Here is a 12,630-nt window from a genome sequence, read left to right as displayed (position 1 = left end):
CCCGACGGCCAGGGGCGCTACGCTTTAGGGAGAAGGGCAGAGGGAGCCGCTGGCTGCCCGCTCGCCTCCTCCCCCAGCAGGCCTGCCTCCAGTCCCTCCGCTCCTCCCGACACAGCCCCGGGGAGTCTATGCAGCAGCGGCGGCGACGACGACGACGGATGCAAAAGCCAAAGACTTTCTATGGAGTAAAGAAAAGCAGCCGCACACACTGCTGGGGGGCCCGCATGGCCAGCAAACAGCCAAAAAGGCACATGCTTCCAGTTCTTTTTCCGGCACCAGGCTTCGTCTGCTTATTTGCATAGGAACCGCCCACTTTTTCTCTGCTAGCCGACTCGTCCGGGCTGCCATGAAACTCAGGCAGCAAGCATGCAAGCAGCCAGTGGCTGGGCTTTTCAGTTCAGGTCATTTCAGCCAGCCAGCCATTGTGACAAGAAGCCAGCAAGTCAAGGCATTTGCTGCTTGCTGCTTGCTGCTTGCTGCTGCAGTGTTTGCTATGCAGGCTATTTGGATACAGCTTCAACAGGAGTTTCTTAGGCATCTGCTCGTTCGGACTGAATTAGGCTAGGCAGCAGGCGGCACTCCTGCTCCATGCGAGGAGGAGCTGAAAAGAAAAGAAAGTAAGAAGCCACGCAAAAGAGCAAACAAGACACAGCAAAAAGAAGGAGGCTTTATTTTGTCGTCATTTCATCTTCTTCTTTCTTTGCAAAAGAAAGAGCCAAAAATGCATGTTTGTTTTTTTTCTGTCAGACAGTCATTTGTTTCTATTTTTTGATACAAGCCAAATATCCCCAAAGGGAAGTGCACCGGTCCTGGAGGTACTGCAATACCAGGTCAATGCGTGGAGTGGACAGAGCAAGCTCTTCTTCCATCTCCCTGTTCTAAAAATCCATTTAATATATGGTCCCCAGATAGGGGACGTATCAGATATTAAACTGATAAGAACAGATACTACACTTGATCTTAGCCAAAAGGCCGAGAAGCGATAACCAGAAATGGGCCCCCGCCTGAGCGCCGCCCGACGGCCAGGGGCGCTACGCTTTAGGGAGAAGGGCAGAGGGAGCCGCTGGCTGCCCGCTCGCCTCCTCCCCCAGCAGGCCTGCCTCCAGTCCCTCCGCTCCTCCCGACACAGCCCCGGGGAGTCTATGCAGCAGCGGCGGCGACGACGACGACGGATGCAAAAGCCAAAGACTTTCTATGGAGTAAAGAAAAGCAGCCGCACACACTGCTGGGGGGCCCGCATGGCCAGCAAACAGCCAAAAAGGCACATGCTTCCAGTTCTTTTTCCGGCACCAGGCTTCGTCTGCTTATTTGCATAGGAACCGCCCACTTTTTCTCTGCTAGCCGACTCGTCCGGGCTGCCATGAAACTCAGGCAGCAAGCATGCAAGCAGCCAGTGGCTGGGCTTTTCAGTTCAGGTCATTTCAGCCAGCCAGCCATTGTGACAAGAAGCCAGCAAGTCAAGGCATTTGCTGCTTGCTGCTTGCTGCTTGCTGCTGCAGTGTTTGCTATGCAGGCTATTTGGATACAGCTTCAACAGGAGTTTCTTAGGCATCTGCTCGTTCGGACTGAATTAGGCTAGGCAGCAGGCGGCACTCCTGCTCCATGCGAGGAGGAGCTGAAAAGAAAAGAAAGTAAGAAGCCACGCAAAAGAGCAAACAAGACACAGCAAAAAGAAGGAGGCTTTATTTTGTCGTCATTTCATCTTCTTCTTTCTTTGCAAAAGAAAGAGCCAAAAATGCATGTTTGTTTTTTTTCTGTCAGACAGTCATTTGTTTCTATTTTTTGATACAAGCCAAATATCCCCAAAGGGAAGTGCACCGGTCCTGGAGGTACTGCAATACCAGGTCAATGCGTGGAGTGGACAGAGCAAGCTCTTCTTCCATCTCCCTGTTCTAAAAATCCATTTAATATATGGTCCCCAGATAGGGGACGTATCAGATATTAAACTGATAAGAACAGATACTACACTTGATCTTAGCCAAAAGGCCGAGAAGCGATAACCAGAAATGGGCCCCCGCCTGAGCGCCGCCCGACGGCCAGGGGCGCTACGCTTTAGGGAGAAGGGCAGAGGGAGCCGCTGGCTGCCCGCTCGCCTCCTCCCCCAGCAGGCCTGCCTCCAGTCCCTCCGCTCCTCCCGACACAGCCCCGGGGAGTCTATGCAGCAGCGGCGGCGACGACGACGACGGATGCAAAAGCCAAAGACTTTCTATGGAGTAAAGAAAAGCAGCCGCACACACTGCTGGGGGGCCCGCATGGCCAGCAAACAGCCAAAAAGGCACATGCTTCCAGTTCTTTTTCCGGCACCAGGCTTCGTCTGCTTATTTGCATAGGAACCGCCCACTTTTTCTCTGCTAGCCGACTCGTCCGGGCTGCCATGAAACTCAGGCAGCAAGCATGCAAGCAGCCAGTGGCTGGGCTTTTCAGTTCAGGTCATTTCAGCCAGCCAGCCATTGTGACAAGAAGCCAGCAAGTCAAGGCATTTGCTGCTTGCTGCTTGCTGCTTGCTGCTGCAGTGTTTGCTATGCAGGCTATTTGGATACAGCTTCAACAGGAGTTTCTTAGGCATCTGCTCGTTCGGACTGAATTAGGCTAGGCAGCAGGCGGCACTCCTGCTCCATGCGAGGAGGAGCTGAAAAGAAAAGAAAGTAAGAAGCCACGCAAAAGAGCAAACAAGACACAGCAAAAAGAAGGAGGCTTTATTTTGTCGTCATTTCATCTTCTTCTTTCTTTGCAAAAGAAAGAGCCAAAAATGCATGTTTGTTTTTTTTCTGTCAGACAGTCATTTGTTTCTATTTTTTGATACAAGCCAAATATCCCCAAAGGGAAGTGCACCGGTCCTGGAGGTACTGCAATACCAGGTCAATGCGTGGAGTGGACAGAGCAAGCTCTTCTTCCATCTCCCTGTTCTAAAAATCCATTTAATATATGGTCCCCAGATAGGGGACGTATCAGATATTAAACTGATAAGAACAGATACTACACTTGATCTTAGCCAAAAGGCCGAGAAGCGATAACCAGAAATGGGCCCCCGCCTGAGCGCCGCCCGACGGCCAGGGGCGCTACGCTTTAGGGAGAAGGGCAGAGGGAGCCGCTGGCTGCCCGCTCGCCTCCTCCCCCAGCAGGCCTGCCTCCAGTCCCTCCGCTCCTCCCGACACAGCCCCGGGGAGTCTATGCAGCAGCGGCGGCGACGACGACGACGGATGCAAAAGCCAAAGACTTTCTATGGAGTAAAGAAAAGCAGCCGCACACACTGCTGGGGGGCCCGCATGGCCAGCAAACAGCCAAAAAGGCACATGCTTCCAGTTCTTTTTCCGGCACCAGGCTTCGTCTGCTTATTTGCATAGGAACCGCCCACTTTTTCTCTGCTAGCCGACTCGTCCGGGCTGCCATGAAACTCAGGCAGCAAGCATGCAAGCAGCCAGTGGCTGGGCTTTTCAGTTCAGGTCATTTCAGCCAGCCAGCCATTGTGACAAGAAGCCAGCAAGTCAAGGCATTTGCTGCTTGCTGCTTGCTGCTTGCTGCTGCAGTGTTTGCTATGCAGGCTATTTGGATACAGCTTCAACAGGAGTTTCTTAGGCATCTGCTCGTTCGGACTGAATTAGGCTAGGCAGCAGGCGGCACTCCTGCTCCATGCGAGGAGGAGCTGAAAAGAAAAGAAAGTAAGAAGCCACGCAAAAGAGCAAACAAGACACAGCAAAAAGAAGGAGGCTTTATTTTGTCGTCATTTCATCTTCTTCTTTCTTTGCAAAAGAAAGAGCCAAAAATGCATGTTTGTTTTTTTTCTGTCAGACAGTCATTTGTTTCTATTTTTTGATACAAGCCAAATATCCCCAAAGGGAAGTGCACCGGTCCTGGAGGTACTGCAATACCAGGTCAATGCGTGGAGTGGACAGAGCAAGCTCTTCTTCCATCTCCCTGTTCTAAAAATCCATTTAATATATGGTCCCCAGATAGGGGACGTATCAGATATTAAACTGATAAGAACAGATTTTTTTTTTTGTTTTAAATGATTTTTATTTACATCTTCTTAGTTTTACAATGTTACTTTTTGAAAAACAACAAACCAAAAAAAAAACACCAAAAAAATTACATCATACATCCATTGTAACATTCCATCTTTGTAATAAAAATTGTTCATATCTATAAATACGAATAACCTCCTATGCTTTTACTCCGCAGCTAAAGAGCTGCAGAGTGGAGCACAGGCCCACCTCTTCTCTCCCGTACTCCACATTAAGGACCCGTACATCGCACCTAGTGCTACTACTCAAATTTCCATTCTACTACTTCTTTTCCTTAATGTAAAAGCATATTTCCCATTCCTATATTTATCCTACATTCTACCCTATTCCATCCTTTTTTATCTATTTACATTTCACTTATACAACAATAGTATTCCACCTTTCTACTTGCCATATTTTTCTTGCCTCTTCTTCTCCTATCTCTCCCTGACTTCTTATATAATACCTGTACATATAACTCAAAGCTATTTTTATACAATCATTAACAGTCAATTCTTCTCTTTTTGACAAAGCTATATTTCTACATTTCCACAGTGCTTCTTTTATACAGCTAACCATCAGCCATATTTGCTTTTGGTGTCTGTCTGAGCTGCATGCCATCCTGCCATACAGAACCACTTCGTGGTCTACTCTCTTCAGACCCCCTATTTTTTTAAATAATGGTCCTGCTTGTTTCCATACTTTTAAAGAAAACGCACAATTCCAAAAAACATGTAACGGTGTTTCATCTCCCCCACATCTTTGTCTCGGACATTTAGCTCTTCCTACTAATCCCCTTCTATGCTGAAATTCCCTAGTCGTGAGGCAGTCCCGTGCTGCCTCCCACCCCAGATCTTTTTGACTATTCATTAATTTATAATAACTTAAATTTCCCCATACTTTTCTTGATTCTATATCATTTAAATTATAAATTCCAGTCATCACCTCCTTTTCTTGTAATATTCTTGTTAATTTCTTTTGATCTATTAAGAAACCTATTTCTATTTCTTTTAGCTCATATCTCCTTATTATTTTCTCTATTTGTACAAACACCGGTGCCTGTGTTATTAACATTGGTTTAGTATTATTTATTTCTACCCATTTATACCTTTTCAACAAAAAACCCAGAATATATCTAAGGAAACATCCAGTCATGCAACTCAGACGAGACTTCTTTATACAATACGAGAAAAATTTAATCTCCAAATACATCTTTACATCAGGAAAACCTTTCCCCCCATTCTTTTTTTGTTTCATCATTTCTTCCCTCCTTAACCTCTCCATTTTTGACCCCCATAGAAAATAAAAGATCTCTCTTACAACTTTCTTTAAGGAATTCCCTTCCGGCAAATATACCATTCCAACATGCAATAAAATGGGCAACAAAACCTGTTTTATCACCATTATCTTCCCTTCCAGTGTTAATTTCCTTAAGGACCATGTCAAAATTTTCTTTTTTATCTTCTCTCTTACCTCTTCCCAATTCTCTTCTCCCTTTAAATCATTTGAGAACCAGACTCCTAAGATTTTTAATTTTTCCTTCTGTAAAGGAATCTCTGCCTTTAATTGGTACTTCCACCTACCTATTACCATACCCTCTGATTTCTCCACATTAATTTTAAAGCCAGAAGCTTCACAAAACCACTTAATAATTCTTATTCCCCTATTTATTGATACTGGGTTTTCACATAACAACGTTATGTCATCCATGTACCCCACCATTTTTATCTGCGCTCCATTTGCCCCTGGCACAGGAATTCCTCTTATTACCTTGTCTTTTTTTATCCCTCGTAATAAAGGCTCTATAGCACATATAAATAATAACGGTGACAAGGGACACCCCTGTTTCACTCCTGACTCAATCTTCACTAATCTTGTATTATAGCCATTAATTATCACTTCACTTACACTTCCTTTATATAAAATTTTTATCCACCTTCTCACCTCTCCTGGTATCCCCAGTCTCTCCAAAACTTTAAATAAAAACTGGTGATTCACCCTATCATATGCTTTCTCAAAATCTATTGATACCATGGCTGCGCCCTGCCCCCTATCAATAGTATACCATACCGCATCACGAATGATGCTAAGATTGTCTGTAATGCTTCTTCCCGGTATTCCACATACCTGTTCTGTGCTTATAACCGACCCAATTACTTTTTTTAGCCTATTTGCTATGATTTTTGCTAAGATTTTATAATCCGTATTTAACAGTGTAATCGGCCGCCAATTTTTAATTTTATCCTTTTCTCCTTTCTTATATATCAATTTTATTACCCCCTTTCTCCATGAAAAAGGCAGTTCTGTTGCTATCACACACTCTTGTATGATTCTCTGGAAGTCTCCTTTTAGCACCTCCCAAAAAGTCACATAAAACTCTATCCCTATCCCATCATTCCCTGGGGTTTTCCCGGTCGCCAAACTTTTAATTATTCCATAAATTTCTTTTTGACTTATTTCCCTTGATAGATCTTCTTTATCCTTTCCCTGCAATTGTTCTTCCAAATTCTCTAAAAAGAATTCTTCCAGATCTTTATCTATTCTCTTTTTTTTGAACAGCTCACTATAAAATTCCTGAGCCTCCCCTAACATTCCCTCTATTTTATCTTTCCCCTCCAATTTTTCCATCACCTCTCTTTTTCCCACTATTTTTTTAAAAAAGAAGCGAGAACATTTTTCATCTTCTTCCATGTTCTCAACGTGAGCCCTATATATTATCCTCCTTCCCCTTTCCTTTATTATTTTCTTCGTCTCTCTTCTTAAAATTTCAAATTCCTTATCCACTTCTATTCCAATTGATCTTAATTTATACAACATCTGTTCTTTTTGTTGCAATTCTTTATAAAATTCTCTTTCTCTTTTTGCTTTCTCATACCCTTGTTTTCTAAAAAATTCTTTAATTTTAATCTTTACCTCTTCCCACCATAATAATATATTTTTATTATAATTTCCTATTTTTTTCCACTTACTATAACAATCTTTGAACAAGTTCTGTATATTCCTATCCTCCAATAATGCCACGTTCAATTTCCATGACCCCTTCTTTATCTTCCTCTCAGTTGTTATTGCACAGTCACATCTCAGGGTTCTATGATCTGAAAATATGTTTGATTCCAAGGAAGCCCCTTCTATCTCCACACTTTTATTCACAAAAATGTAATCTAATCTTGATTCCCCTTTTTTATTCCTCCACGTATAGTCTTCCCCAGTTTCCCCACTTTCTATCCAAGCATCTTTCATCTCCATATCCATCATACAATTCTTCAGTTTATTTATCGTTTTATCCCTCTTATTTCCTGCTTGATGCTTCTCTGTCATATCACAGTTAAAATCACCAGCCACTATCACTGGCTCAATTCCCAGAACATACATCTCCATCACTTCCAATAATTCATACCTTTCATTCTTATCTGGTGACGCATACACATTTATACATTTCATATTCACACCATTCATACAGACATTCACAACCAGCAATCGTCCTGCAATCACTTCCTCCACACTTCTAATCTCCACTTCATTCCCTCTAAATAAAATAGCTACTCCTGCTGCTTTATTTTGATTACTCCCTGACCAGTTAGATGGCCCCTCTTTCCAGCTATTCTCATATTTTACATAATCACCTTCTGCCGGTATCCCACATTCTTGTAAGAATAGTATATCCGCATCTAATGTCTTTAAATAATCACATAGAGCTGCCCTCCTATAGCAGCTCTTAATACTCCTTACATTCAATGACACAATTTTAATTCCCATGGCCAGGTTACCTTTATTTCCAGTCTTTACTTTGTAACCTGCCATCTTTCAAAAAAAAGGATAGTTTTTACTTATCTGGCCCAGCAGCCGTGTCCATTTCATCTGCTTCTGAAACCGGCTGAGTCTCTAAAGCCACAGAGACAGGTAATGTTCTCTCCTCCTGCTCTGAGTCTTCTGACAAGGACCCCAACATTATCTCACTTTGCGACCTATATGACACTGGCTCACCATCAATGATTACTTCTTCTCCTTGCTCTGTTAGTCCGATTAAGGGCTGAAACTTATTTGAAGTGGACACCCCATGCTCTTCTATTTGATGTGTTGTACTTTCTGGCACCCTTTCCTCTCTCTTCATCCTTTTGCACTCTTTTGCCCGTTGTGGTTTTGAAGCTGTGCCTCTCCTCCTATTTTCCACTTCTGACCACTCTGTCTCCGTACCCTGCCCCGTATCCGATCTCTCTCCTTCCGACTTGGAGCTCCTTTTCACTCCCAACTCCTCGGGTTCTGCTGCCTCTTCTCTTTTCCTCTTTTCCTCCGTCTCTTTTTCTTTCTGTATCCTTTTTTCCTCCAACTCTACAATCACCTCGGTTACCGGCCTCATATTCTTTTCATTGAATCTCTCCTGCTGGGCCGGCACCATCTTCCTGGCCATATTTGCATACGACCTTTTGTTGCATTCTCTGTACAGATGGTCTTTACTTCCACAGAAGTTACAAGTTTTCTCTCTGCAGTCTTTGGTTTCATGATCTTCTTTTCCACAATTCCTGCAGGTTTTTTTATTTCCGCAATTGTTCTGGTCATGTCCATGCTTATTGCAATTCCTACAAAAATCCGGCATCCCAGAATAGAATAGGAACCCTTTATTTCTTCCGATTGCAAATACCGCAGGGGGGTGCTTTAAGTCGCCAAATGATCCATCCTCCGGGATCAACATCCCTGAAAAAACCCTTTTTCCATTCCAAAGTTCATGTTCATTATATACTTTTTTAATGTATTTAACCGCCTTACAATATTGGCTCAGAAATGCCACAATTTCTCCATCTTTAACGTGCGGGTTGTACATATGTACTACAATGTTTTTTCTCTCCGCCTCTTTTTTAAACAGGAGTGACACAGTTATCCCATTTAGTCTGGGATCTTCCTTTTTTTCCTTACACTGCTGATAAGCATGCATGCATCTCTCCTCCCGCATGAAGGTTACATCGTAAGTTCCCTTTCGGGGAAAATCCTGTAGACATAATATCTCTTCCTTATAAGGGAGTTCCAGCAGATCTTCGAAAATATCTTTTATAATAAAACGCAGGTCTTTCGTACCTCTCTGCTCCTCTTCCACCATAAAGCGTATTGTATTCCATAGTCGCGCCGAAGCCGACGAAAAAGCACCTTCTTCCATCTTCAGTCCGCTACGCCTCCTCCTCGTACCAAAGATAGCCCAAGGCTATGGGGCGATCGCTCCCCGCTGCTCAAAAAAGCTCACCCCCCCTATAGCTACATGTGGCTTAAGGTCTTCCAACCGATGCCACAAGGCCGAGAGGGCTACCGCTCTTCCTCGCTGACCCCTGACCCAGACACTTGATCTGAGCCAAAAGGCCGAGAAGCGATAACCAGAAATGGGCCCCCGCCTGAGCGCCGCCCGACGGCCAGGGGCGCTACGCTTTAGGGAGAAGGGCAGAGGGAGCCGCTGGCTGCCCGCTCGCCTCCTCCCCCAGCAGGCCTGCCTCCAGTCCCTCCGCTCCTCCCGACACAGCCCCGGGGAGTCTATGCAGCAGCGGCGGCGACGACGACGACGGATGCAAAAGCCAAAGACTTTCTATGGAGTAAAGAAAAGCAGCCGCACACACTGCTGGGGGGCCCGCATGGCCAGCAAACAGCCAAAAAGGCACATGCTTCCAGTTCTTTTTCCGGCACCAGGCTTCGTCTGCTTATTTGCATAGGAACCGCCCACTTTTTCTCTGCTAGCCGACTCGTCCGGGCTGCCATGAAACTCAGGCAGCAAGCATGCAAGCAGCCAGTGGCTGGGCTTTTCAGTTCAGGTCATTTCAGCCAGCCAGCCATTGTGACAAGAAGCCAGCAAGTCAAGGCATTTGCTGCTTGCTGCTTGCTGCTTGCTGCTGCAGTGTTTGCTATGCAGGCTATTTGGATACAGCTTCAACAGGAGTTTCTTAGGCATCTGCTCGTTCGGACTGAATTAGGCTAGGCAGCAGGCGGCACTCCTGCTCCATGCGAGGAGGAGCTGAAAAGAAAAGAAAGTAAGAAGCCACGCAAAAGAGCAAACAAGACACAGCAAAAAGAAGGAGGCTTTATTTTGTCGTCATTTCATCTTCTTCTTTCTTTGCAAAAGAAAGAGCCAAAAATGCATGTTTGTTTTTTTTCTGTCAGACAGTCATTTGTTTCTATTTTTTGATACAAGCCAAATATCCCCAAAGGGAAGTGCACCGGTCCTGGAGGTACTGCAATACCAGGTCAATGCGTGGAGTGGACAGAGCAAGCTCTTCTTCCATCTCCCTGTTCTAAAAATCCATTTAATATATGGTCCCCAGATAGGGGACGTATCAGATATTAAACTGATAAGAACAGATTTTTCTTTTTAAATGTTTTTATTGAACAGTTTTTAATATACAATTTTTACTTTTCGAAAAACAAAAAAACCACCCCAACATTACAATCACCCCAAACATGATACAATTCAACAACATATTCTTTCAACATGTTTTATACACACTTTTTTATTTCAACCCTTTACAAACCCCCTTTTTTCCCTTTCTGTATGCTTTTCATCCACCGATCCACCCGTGGAGGGGAGCATCGGCCCGCCTCTACTCTCCGATACTCCATCATACGGACCCTAAAGGCACCTAGTGTCTTCATTAAATATCTTTTATCTCTTCATATTCTCTTCCATATGATAAAAGCATACTTTTCTCCCGTCCCTCCACATCTCAATCTTTCGCTGTGCTCCATCCTTGCACTCCTTCTCTCCCTTAAACTCCCTAATACTATCAAAAAGAAAACTACTTTTAATACCACCCTTTGTTACTAAAATAGAACATTTTCATCTTGCAAACCCTTGACCTTTCTATACCTTACTTATTAAACTTCTCCACTTTGTGGCCTTCCAAATTTTTTCCCCTTCCTTCTTCCCCAATTTTTTAACATCCATCAAGTAATATACATACATTTTCCCCAATATCATCTTAACACACTCATTCACACCTATCACTTCTTTCTTATAAATTAGCACATTTCTAACTTCCCACATCAATTCTTTCACACAATTCACAATCTTCCACAACACATTCTCCTGTTTTCCATCCTCCCCACTCTCCCCATACATCATTGTATTATATTGTAACTTCCCCACCCCTGTCACTTCAGTTACAAGTTTTCCCAAACCTCGCCACACCTTTCTTACAAATCTACAGTTCCAAAAGAGGTGAGCTATGTTTTCCGACCCCCCACAACCTTCTCTTGGACACACCTCAGATCTGGACAGATCTCTCCTCTTTTGAAAATATTTTACAGGAAGGCAACTATGTGCCGTCATCCAAGCCAAATCTTTTTGGTTGTTAGTTAGGTCTTTTTGACTCACCCTTCTCCACACTTGGGCGACTTGTTTATCACTCAATCCACCTATCCCCTCACTCACCTCTTTACTACTTATTAATTTTTTAATTCTCCTATGATCTTCCCACAACTTTCTTTCTGTCCCCAACAACCCAAATTTCTCTATGAAACCTTGTATTCTTTCATAAAAAACTGGGGTAACAAAACAGACTGGTTTCCTTAAATCAATTTTAAACAAACCCAACCTCCTTAACATGCCTCCCGCCTCATATCTACAGAAGCATGCGGCTTTGTTATTTTTATTATTAACTAGATTTATGCAGAAATGTGCATATTTTGCTTCTATACTAACCTCTATATCAGGCAGGCCCTTCCCCCCTTTCATTTTGTCTTTATACACAACTTGTCTTCTTAGTTTTTCCTTTTCTGAGCTCCAAAAAAAAACAAACAAAAATCTGGTTATTTTCCTCAACCATTTACTTGTCGGAGGGAACACCATTCCCATGTATAACAGAATAGGTACAAGAACCGCTTTTGTGATTAAGACTTTCCCCTCCATTGATAACTTCCTCAGGGACCAGAACTGTATTTTTTTATTTATCCTTTCACCTATCTGCTCCCAGTTACTCTCCCCCTTCAGCTCCTCGTCAAACCATACTCCTAAGATTTTCAATTGCTGCATCTCAACGGGGATCCCGCACTTATCTAAATCTCTCCAGTCACCAAAAGCTTTACAAACGCTCTTATCCCAATTCACTCTAAACCCTGATGCAACACAAAAATTTTCTATATGGAACTTCACTCTCTTGATTGCTGCCTGTGTTGTGCAGACCACCGTTAAATCGTCCATATAGCCCAGTGTCTTTACACTTCTACCCCCACTCCCTGGGACTTCAACCCCTCTCACTACCTTGTCTCTCCTGATCTCGTTTAATAGTGGCTCCATGGCACATATAAAAGCCAATGGAGACAGGGGGCACCCCTGTCTCACTCCTGATCTTATCTGTATTTCTTCCGTGAAGAATCCATTCACCATAACTCTACTAAAAATCCCATCATATAAATTCCTAATTTGCCTTAGCAATCCCTCTGGAATTCCTAACTTCCCCAGTACTTTAAAAAGAAAACTATGGGCCAACCTGTCGTACGCCTTCTCAAAATCTATGTTCGCTATTACTACTGGCTGGTTCCTTTCTTTACAATACCAGAGCAAGTCCCTTATCAACCCCAAGTTCTCAGCAATCTGTCTGCCTGGTACTGCACATACCTGATCTTCATCCACCAACTTTTCAATGACACCTTTCATCCT

At 43.7% G+C, this 12,630-nt stretch overlaps 4 non-coding genes and 1 pseudogene across 4 annotated transcripts; all 5 read right to left on the bottom strand.

Moving 5' to 3' along the window:
- Positions 1–793: 793 nt before the first annotated feature.
- On the bottom strand, positions 794–984 carry LOC142485463 (U2 spliceosomal RNA). The gene has a single exon (XR_012798506.1). It is a non-coding gene; the product is annotated as a U2 spliceosomal RNA (small nuclear RNA).
- An 823-nt stretch (positions 985–1,807) lies between these two features.
- Positions 1,808–1,998, bottom strand: LOC142485462 (U2 spliceosomal RNA). The gene has a single exon (XR_012798505.1). It is a non-coding gene; the product is annotated as a U2 spliceosomal RNA (small nuclear RNA).
- Positions 1,999–2,821: 823 nt separating this feature from the next.
- LOC142485460 (U2 spliceosomal RNA) lies at positions 2,822–3,012 on the bottom strand. Its single transcript, XR_012798503.1, has one exon. It is a non-coding gene; the product is annotated as a U2 spliceosomal RNA (small nuclear RNA).
- An 823-nt stretch (positions 3,013–3,835) lies between these two features.
- Positions 3,836–4,013, bottom strand: LOC142485525 (U2 spliceosomal RNA; annotated as a pseudogene).
- Positions 4,014–10,182: 6,169 nt separating this feature from the next.
- Positions 10,183–10,369, bottom strand: LOC142485531 (U2 spliceosomal RNA). Its single transcript, XR_012798561.1, has one exon. It is a non-coding gene; the product is annotated as a U2 spliceosomal RNA (small nuclear RNA).
- Between the last annotated feature and the right edge of the window lie 2,261 nt (positions 10,370–12,630).

This window comes from Ascaphus truei, unplaced genomic scaffold, assembly GCF_040206685.1.
Source record: "Ascaphus truei isolate aAscTru1 unplaced genomic scaffold, aAscTru1.hap1 HAP1_SCAFFOLD_605, whole genome shotgun sequence".
Lineage (NCBI taxonomy): Eukaryota > Metazoa > Chordata > Amphibia > Anura > Ascaphidae > Ascaphus > Ascaphus truei.
The sequence above is the reverse complement of the archived record's forward strand: the minus strand, read 5'-3'. Positions and strand labels throughout refer to the sequence as shown.